This window comes from Lithobates pipiens, unplaced genomic scaffold (assembly GCF_037356315.1).
Source record: "Lithobates pipiens isolate NorthernLeopardFrog02 unplaced genomic scaffold, aLitPip1_a1.2 Scaffold_18, whole genome shotgun sequence".
In the NCBI taxonomy this organism is placed as follows: domain Eukaryota; kingdom Metazoa; phylum Chordata; class Amphibia; order Anura; family Ranidae; genus Lithobates; species Lithobates pipiens.
Window position 1 is genome coordinate 530391521 of NW_027507758.1, and position 9504 is coordinate 530401024.

Consider the following 9504-nt stretch of genomic DNA (forward strand, 5'->3'; position numbering starts at 1 on the left):
ACTATATGGGTAACGTGAACATCCTTCCAGATTGGGTTCATGTATTTCAAGTGAAGGTTGCAGTTGACTCCTTGGGTCACTTTCTCCTTTAAAAATGCTTGTTTTTTTGGGGATTTGATGATGTCTTAGTTCTATACATCCTGCCTTATTTTTTTTTTTTTTTAGGTTCAACATTTCAACATATACATCTTGCCCATGCTCCAGTTTTAGTAAATCAACCCCTATGTCTGCTGATTCTAATTTCACATTAGTGCAACTTATTTGACATAGCAGAATAGTAACACTCAATGTGAACGTACAAGTTTTACTTTAGGATGGCTTTATTCCTCTTTAAATGCTACACTGCAACCCATGTAAGGGGGGGGGGGGAGGGGGATCATTATGTAATGGTTAGATTAAAGTGAAATTAAAGGTAGGATTAAACAAAAAAAATTAACAAATGTTATTCTTGTGCTCCTGGCTCCTCCTCTTCTCAAAGTGCCCCCATAGCAAGCCGCTTGGTATGAGGGTACTCGTGCATGCTCACTCCTGAGCCCTGCTCTGTGTGTCCATAAGACTTACAGAAGGAGGCTCGGCCCCGCCCTCTGCTCCCTTCTTACTGGCTGTGATGGCTCCCGCTATTGTCTCTTAGCCAACGAGGAGGCAGAGACCTGGGAGAGCAGCTGCTCTTGTGCCCATTGCTGGATTGTGCTCGGGTAAGTAGTGGGGAGGGCCGTGGGTAAATCCATGCACTGAAGATTTTTTTCTACCTTTCATTCAATGCTAGAAGGTAAAAAAAAAACCTTCATTTTAGAAGAATTTAGAATCTTTAGAATCACTTTAAGTCAGATTGAAGAGGGAACACATTTAGCACATTAGTGACCTTTTTCACAGATTTGCGATCATTGAAAACGTGAATGATCATATGTTCACCTACATGAGCAGTTGATACTTGCTCAATAAACCCATAATCCAACATCATTGTTGCTACTTAGAGAATAATTGATATCCCTGCACGCTGATGAAAAGACCATAGGGTGATTTACTAAAGGCAAACTGTGCGCATTGCAAAGTGCAGTTGCTCCAGAGCTTAGTAAATGAGCAGAAGCTCTGCTGACTTCCAACATCCAATCATGTTCAAGCAAAAATAGTTTTTTCAGTTTTCCTTGTACGTGATTGGGTATCCTTTGCAAAGTGAATCTTTACCACATTTACTAAGCTCTGGAGAAACTGCACTTTGCCTTTAGTAAATCAACCAACATGCATGGTGTTTTTTCACTCTTCTACAGCCTGTTCCTATGTAGCTGATGGCTGTAAAAGTGCATGACCTTATCTGCCACTGACGGCTAGTGGTTCCAACGCTAGAATCTGCCGGGACCCATAGGATCTGTTGCATCCCAATGCCATTGTAAAGCAGCACTGGAACAAATATCTGCTGTGCTTGTGCTGTTTTACAAAGGCATCCAAGACACAAGTGGGTAATGCTGCAACACAAGATATTTTAGCCAGATTGTTGCTTTGCAGATTGGGTTCGCCAGGTCCATAAAGACAAGGTTTCATGAGTTTGGGGGGTGGACTCAGGTGGCCTGCCCAGAGCCCTGACCCAAACTCTACTAAACACCTTTGGGATGAATTGGAAGGCTGATTGTAAGCTACAGTAAGGCTTTTTGTTTAGCAGCAGTAAATAAAAAATGCTATTTTGGTTGAATTGGCAAAAATTGCTACCGACGCACATCCACTTTTTTGTGGAAAGCCGTTCTAGAAGAGTGGTGGCTGTTATAGCTGCAAAGGCTGCTTTCACACTGGGGCGGGAGCAGCGTCGGCGGTAAAGCGCCGCTATTTTTAGCGGCGCTTTACCGTCGTTTTAGCGGCGGTGTGCGGGCGCTAGCCGGGTGGTTTTAACCCCCGCTAGCGGCCGAAAAGGGGTTAAACCTGCCCGCAAAGCGCCGCTGCAGCGGCGCTTTGCCGGCGGTATTGCCGCGGTGTCCCATTGATTTCAATGGGTAGGAGCGGTATAGGAGCGGTGAATACACCGCTGCAAAGATGCGGCTAGAAGGACTTTTTTCACCGTCCTGCCAGCGCATTGCTCCAGTGTGAAAGCCCTCCGGCTTTCACACTGGAGTTAAAGGGGCTGGTTTTTTTCAGGCGCTATTTTTAGCGCTGTAACGCCTGAATACCGCCCCAGTGTGAAAGCAGCCAAGGGTGACTGTATTTATGCCCATGATTTGTGAATGGGATGTCCAACATAATGTATTGATGTTATGGTCAGGTGTCCTCAAATGTTGGGCATATAGAGTAGGTCCCTGTACTATACATCTACAGTTGGGTAAATTATAGGGCCTCTTGGGCTGGGCCAAGTTTAGCTTGTAGTTGAGCTACTAAAATCGCCTAGATTTAATTACTAGTGTGGCAAGTATATGATTTGGAGCATTTTGTGATTGTTGGCAATTTTAATAGCATGGTCACACTGCCAGAATCCCTTGTGTGTCCAGCCTTAGGAGTGAATGGTAACATGGCATTATCATACCCAATTACTTATTGTTAAGGAACATTTCTTTACATTTTTGTTACAATAGTACAAACTTTTCTAAAAATGCACATCAATTGTATCAAAGTGACCCTGTCATTTAAAGTAGTATTCCGCCTGGGGGAAAAAAATAAGTCAGCAGCTACAAATACTGTAGTTTGCTGACTTTTAATATATGGACACTTACCTGTCCAGGGAGCCTGCAATATTGGCACCTTAGCCAATCTTTGGATCGGCTCCTGGGTGCTACCGCCACCATTCCTGGTAAGGGAAACCAGCAGTGAAGCCTTTTGGCTTCACAGCTGGTTCCCTACTGTGCATACACAAAGCGTGCTGTGCCTTCTATCTGGCCCGGCGGTGGAGAAAGGAGGAGGGGGGGGGGGGCGAAAATTCTGAAGGACGGCGCCGCTATACAGTCTCCCGGAAGTGGGAAGGGTATCTGTCAAAAACAGGTACCCTTCCCCCCTCTCCCCTGAAAGGTGCCAAACGTGGCACCGGAGGGGGGAGGAGGCGGATAAGCGGAGGTTCCACTTTTGGGTGGTACTCCACTTTAAGATGTCCCACTGAACCCTTGAAGCTGTGCCCTGCAGAGCTTTTCTAAGGGCCGGTTCACACAGCGGGCGATGCGAGGCGACACAACTCGCCTCGCCTCGCTCCCGCAAGTCGCCCCCGTTCTGTACAATGGAACCGTTCTGAGAGGAGCGACTCCAGTCGCTCCGACTCAGAAAAAAGGTTCCTGTACTACTTTTGGGCGACCTCGGGGCGACTTGCATTGACTTCTATACAGAAGTCATCTGCAAGTCGCCGCTGAGGTCGCCGCAGGTCGCGGCGAGGCAAGTCGGAGACGCCTCGCCTCGCCTGCTGTGTGAACCGGCCCTGAGACTTACAATGCCTAGCTCTGCACTGTGGGTATGATTTACGAAAGGCAAATAGGTGGCCTAGGCACCCTCACGTATGGGGTCCTATTTTTCAGGAAGAACTTCCAACAAAAGGGTACTACTTAGGCACAATTAACACTTCTAGATGATCCCTATAACAAATCAGATCTTGACCTTTTTATTTTCTTTCCACTTTAAAGTGGTTGTAAACCCATTCCAACCACTTTAACCTACAGGTAAGCCTAGATTAAGGCTTACCTGTACAGTAGGTGCAAAAGTATCTCCCAAACCTAAAAGGTTTAGGAGATGTTTGCAGAAATAGCGGCACAGATGTCTACGGCGCATGCGCCGCAGATATCGGGCGCAGGCGTGCGTCTCTAGCGGTGGTCATGCTGTTAGTGGCGGCACCAGCGGGCATGCATGGGAGTGACATCATCGCAGCTCCGGAAGTCACTCCAGGATAGATGGCAGCGTCGGAGAAGGCGAATGAGGGCCGATGCGGGGGCTTTGATCTCAGGTAAGTAATTCATAATGAGCTAGTATACTAGCTCATTATGCCTTTGTCTTGCAGGGTGTATTTTTTTGCAGAGATGTCTCTTCCTCTTTAACTATGTCAAGTGAAAAATTCAAGATTAAAGATGAAGTGGGTAATTCTTAAATCCTCGGTCTGTCTTGTACTGCGACCTGGGGTTCCTCACATTTATTTCTGTCCCTCTGGTAATTTTTTCCTCTTCTTCTTCTTCTTCTTTTTTTTTTTTTTTTTTTTCAGGAGGGGAAATCTGTGACATGAATACAGACAGAAAAAAAAATCTATAACAGGGGTGCTAATTTCTGCCACTCTAATAAAATAAACAATATGTTTTTAAACTTCTGTCTGTTGCTGTTTGAAGAGATTCTTTTACTTCCTGTGTGATAAAGCCATTGCCAGCAGGACAGGAAGTGAGGTTATGCACAGCGTCTAGAACTAAGAAAATAACATTTGGTTCGACATGTTCTTTAATCTTCTATACAGTATATTTACTTATAATATATGTACACAGTCTAGGCCACGGCTTCTGTTTACTATCCAGGCGTTTTCGTGTTGACTCAAGTTTCTCCACTGATTAAAGTGGTATTAAGCCAAAACCAAACATTTATTATATTGCAATGTACCAATTCTTAGCCCTTGTACACACGGTCGGACATTCTGACAACCAAATCCGTTGGATTTTGTCCAACGGATTTTGTCCGAAACTGTTGCATACACACGGTCGGACAAAGTTGTCGGAAAATCCGATTGTACATAACGTGATGATGTTATTTTGTTACGATGGGACTATGTTCAGGCTAGTAGCCAATAGCTTTGATCTAGGAATTTGATCTGAGCATACGTGGCACTATGTCTGTCGGAGTAGGCTACACATGATCGGAGTATGTCCGATCGGAGCATTTTGACGGAAAATTTCACGGACAAGTTGGAAAACTTGGTCCGTTGGATACTCCGACGGAAACAGTCCGATGGAGACCACACACAGTCGGATTATCTGACAAAATGGTCCGATAGGACACATTCTGTCGGAATCTCCGACCGTGTGTACAAGGGCTTGGATGTGATGGATGTACAGGTTTAGGCCTCATGCACACTGGATGTTTTTACAACTGCTGTTTTTTGTCTTCAGGTGTATTTTTTGTTTTTTCTGCAGCCAATTAACTCCTCAGTATGTTATCCTATGTGTCCATGCACACACAGGCTGTTATCAGTATTTTTTGACAGGTGTTTTTCTGGCTGGAAAGAAAAATCCCAGAACTAGCAAGTTTTGAGTGGAGTTTTTCAGCTGTAAAAGTGCTCCAAAAAAGCTGATCGCAGCTTAAAAATGTGGCTATTCTGCATTAATGAGCGTTTTTGAGGCATACGCTTTTATAGGAGTATAGTTTTGCTAAAAGAAAAAGCTGAAAAACCCTAGTGCATAAAAGCTGAAAAACTCACTCTACGGCTATAGCTAACGTTCCTTGCTTTTTTTTTTTTTTTATAACGTCCAGTGTGCATGAGACCTTTGTTTTATGTTTAAGGCCCCTTTCACACATGCGGATCCGCTTTCATGGACTCCGCTTGCTCAGCAGGGATCGATCCGTTGATCCCCGCTGAGCCGGCAGATGACAGGTCCGTCTCTGCTCACTGTGCAGGGATGGACTTGTCAGATCTCAGCTTTGCTCTATGGGAGATCGAATGAAAGCAGATCTGCCTGTCCGTTATACATTCGATCCTCCAGGCGGATGGAAAATAGGGTTTCCATCTTTCTGGATTTAGTGGAGCGGATCGGATGTCAGCGAACATGTCACTGCTGACATCCGTCGCTTCATAGAGGTACATGGAGCGTCCGTTCAGGTCCGTCTGAAAAAACTGACAGGCGAACCTAAACAGTCCGCATGTGTGAAAGGGCCCTTAGGTTTTCTTTCCTTTCATTTTCACCTGGTGATCTGGCCAGTAAGTCTGTTTTTCAACAGAATAATCTCTCCTACAAATGTTTCAGTTAACCACTTAAGCCCCGGACCATTTTGCAGTCCAAAGACCAGAGCACTTTTTGTGATTCTGCACTGCGTCACTTTAACTGACAATTGCGCGGTCGTGCAATGTGGCACCCAAACAAAATTGAGTGTCCTTTTTTTCCCACAAATAGAGCTTTCTTTTGGTGGTATTCTGCGGTTTTTATTTTTTGTGCTATAAACAAAAGACAATTTAAAAAATAAAACACATTTTTTACATTTTGCTATAATAAATATCCCCCAAAAATATATTAAAACTTTTTTTTTTTTCCTCAGTTTAGACCGATATGTATTCTTCTACATATTTTTGGTAAAAAAAAATCTCAATGAGCGATTATTGATTGGTTTGCGTAAATGTTATAGTGTTTGAAAAATAGGGGATAGTTTTATGGCATTTTTATAAATTTTTTTTTTTTTTTACTAGTAATGGCAGCGATCAACGATTTTCATCCCGCGACCCGACTCACGGAGCTTGCCAAAAGGCATGCGCTCACAGGCCGCCTCTTAAAGGGCAACATACAGGTACGTTAGTTTGCCTGTACGAGCTCTTCTGCCGTTGTATATCGGTGTGAGGCGGTCGGCAAGCGGTTAAGAGTGTTAAGACAAACCATGCACAAAGGATGTTTATTTGTACACACTACAAGAACATTTCTGTGTGAGGAACGATCGTACGATTTTCTTACAATGTGTACACCACTTTTGTTTTTAATGTGTACCGTTTTCTTAGAAAGATCAGAAAAAGACTGTGCAAGATCAGAAGCCCTAAACAACAAAAAAGCATTTTCTCGTACGAGAATTTTCATACATTATTTCCTTCCTCGGTTCTGACTGTGAAACTTAGGACGATCGTTTGCCTGACGTTTACCTCGCTTTACTCTCCTAGAAGCCAGCAGCGTTTTTGCAGAAAAAAAAAACACCTGACACTTGTAAAAGTGTCTAAAGCTTTTAGGAGCTTTTACAAGCGTCAAGCTCTTGGGCGTTTTAGTTGGCCAGAATGAAAAAATTATTCTGGCCATTGAAATTAATGAATGCTCAAGCGCGAATGTTTAGGCGCATTTAGCAGCTTTTTTCTGTCCAAACTCTGCTGCTCCTTGACACATTAGTAGTGTGTTTGTTTTTTTGTTTTTTTCCTGCCTCTAAATGCTGTTAAAAGCCATAGTGTGAATGAACACATAGACTAACATGCAAAGACCGGCTTTTTCAACCAGGGTGTTTTCGGGGGTGCCTTGGCAAAATGCTTAGAAATTAACCAAAAATTGTATACAAGCCAGAGGGTGGAATAAGCCTGCCTTTTTAGTTAAACAAAGCCACGGGTTTTCATTGTGCACCATTATAACCTTCTGGCTGCCTGTGTCCTAATAACCAATTACATCGTCCGGTTTATAAGGAGGTCACCAGGCATCCTTGTGTGCCCCTCATTTTCCCCTCTCTGTCAACATTAGAGACACATTAGCTGAGTGAGGAAGAAGAGAAACCTTGGCATACTAGTCAGTACCAGTGTGCAAAGGTGTGTGTGTGTGTGTGTGTGTGTGTGTGTGTGTGTGAATAAATCACCTCTAATGTCTGGTGTCCTACACATGTGGATGTTGCCACGTTCCGTAAAACTATTCATTTCATTTTTTAAATTTTAGAATGGGGTGCCGTGAGATTTTGCACAGTTTTAAAGGGTGCCTTGCTGGAAGAAAGGTTGAGGAAACACATGAGTAGAGGCAGGAAAAAAGTCAAATGCCCCTAATAGCAGCTGCAAAAACATCCAGTGTGCATGAGGCCTTAAAGGAGAAGTCCACCCTGAGCTCGTTTGGCTGGGCTTCTCCTCTAGCTCATAGGAGTGCCATTCCTATTTCACTCCTGCACCCCATTTTCAGCAGAGAGCGCGATAATGTCCGCTCTCTGCTGACGTTACAAAGATCAGTCCAGGCACCGCGTCGTCTTGACAAAGTCTGGATCCAACAGCTATCTGGACTGATGGCAGTCTCAGCCTCTCAGCGAGCCATAGAGATGGCCGCTCCCCACCCCTCCATAGCTCGGCGCTCCAATGAGCGTGGAGGAGCAGAGAGGAGAGCTGCTGATAGACAGGCACTGGCTCTCTGCTCAGGCAGCTGAGTGAACCGGCAGTATTCGATCGCTTGATTCTCAGAGAAGAGGTGTGGGGGAACAGATGAAGCATCGGACTGATGCTGCATTCACCTAGGTAAGTATAAAAGGGGGAAACACACCCCCCCCCCCATATACTTCTCTTTTAACATTGACAGGGGTTCTTACAATGATCAGCTTGTATCTATATGTAAAACATTTATACCAAAAGAAACAGTTTGCTCTAACTGCTTATGAAGTATTAGCCCCTGTACACATGGTCAGAAATTCCGACGGAAAAGGTCCTATCGGATCATGTTGTCGGATAATCCGACCGTGTGTGGGCTACATCGGACTTTTTCAGTCGGAATGTCCGACCAACAAAGTTTCAGAGCTGTATATAAAATTTTCCGACAACATGATCCGATCTGACTTTTGCTCATAGCTCTTAAATGCACATTTTTTCAAAGAAATGTTTTCAAATGTCAATTTTTTTTTTATTATTATTGCATTTTAGTCCAAATAAGAGATCTGAGGACTTTTTGACCCCAGATCTCATATTTAAGAGGTCCTGTCATGCTTTTTTCTAATACAAGGGATGTTTTTTTTTTTTTTTTTAAACGGTGAAAAAATGTATAAAATGAAGTAAAATAAATAAGGAAAAATAAATTTTTTAAAAGCGATCCGTCCCGACGAGCTTGTGCGCAGAAGCGAACACATACGTGAGTAGAGCCCACATATGAAAACGGTGCTCGAACCACACATGATCGCTGCGATCGGTAGAACGAGAGCAATAATTCTAGCCCTAGACCTCCTCTGTAACTCAAAACATGCAACCTGTAGAATTTTTTAAACATCGCCTATGGAGATTTTTAAGGGTAAAAGTTTGGCGCCATTCCACAAGCGGGCGCAATTTTGAAGTGTGACATGTTGGGTATCAATTTACTTGGCGTAACATTATCTTTCACAATATAAAAAAAAAATTGGGCTAACTTTACTGTTGTCTTATTTTTTTTATTCAAAAAAGTGCATTTTTTACAAAAGCTTGTAAGACCGCTGCGCAAATACGGTGTGAAAAAAGTATATTTTTGGGGATCTAAATAATTTTCTAGCAAAAAAAAAATGTTTTAAACATGTAAACCCCAAAATCTCAAAACAAGGCTGGTCCTTAAGTGTTTAAGGGGAAAAAATAGATGTACTAAGCTTTCATGATATCAAATATTTTAGAATGTTCTTCTTTTAAAGGGTTAAATCTACAAATACAAAAAATGTGAATATTTCTAATTGGAGTCCCATGAATATTTCATGAACCAGGAGGTGCTACATCATTTATATTTAAATCTGACCCATGGTGCTAAAGTAAGTTCTCCAGGCAGATGATTCATGACAGGTGAAATACTACTTATACTCTTTGACAACCCGGTAAAGGTTTTGTGATTCTGTTCAGGCACTTTTGTGATTTTTCGCTGTGCTGCAACACCGCACAGCCAAGCGGGTGACGGATGGATTTCTTGGTTGAGTAGT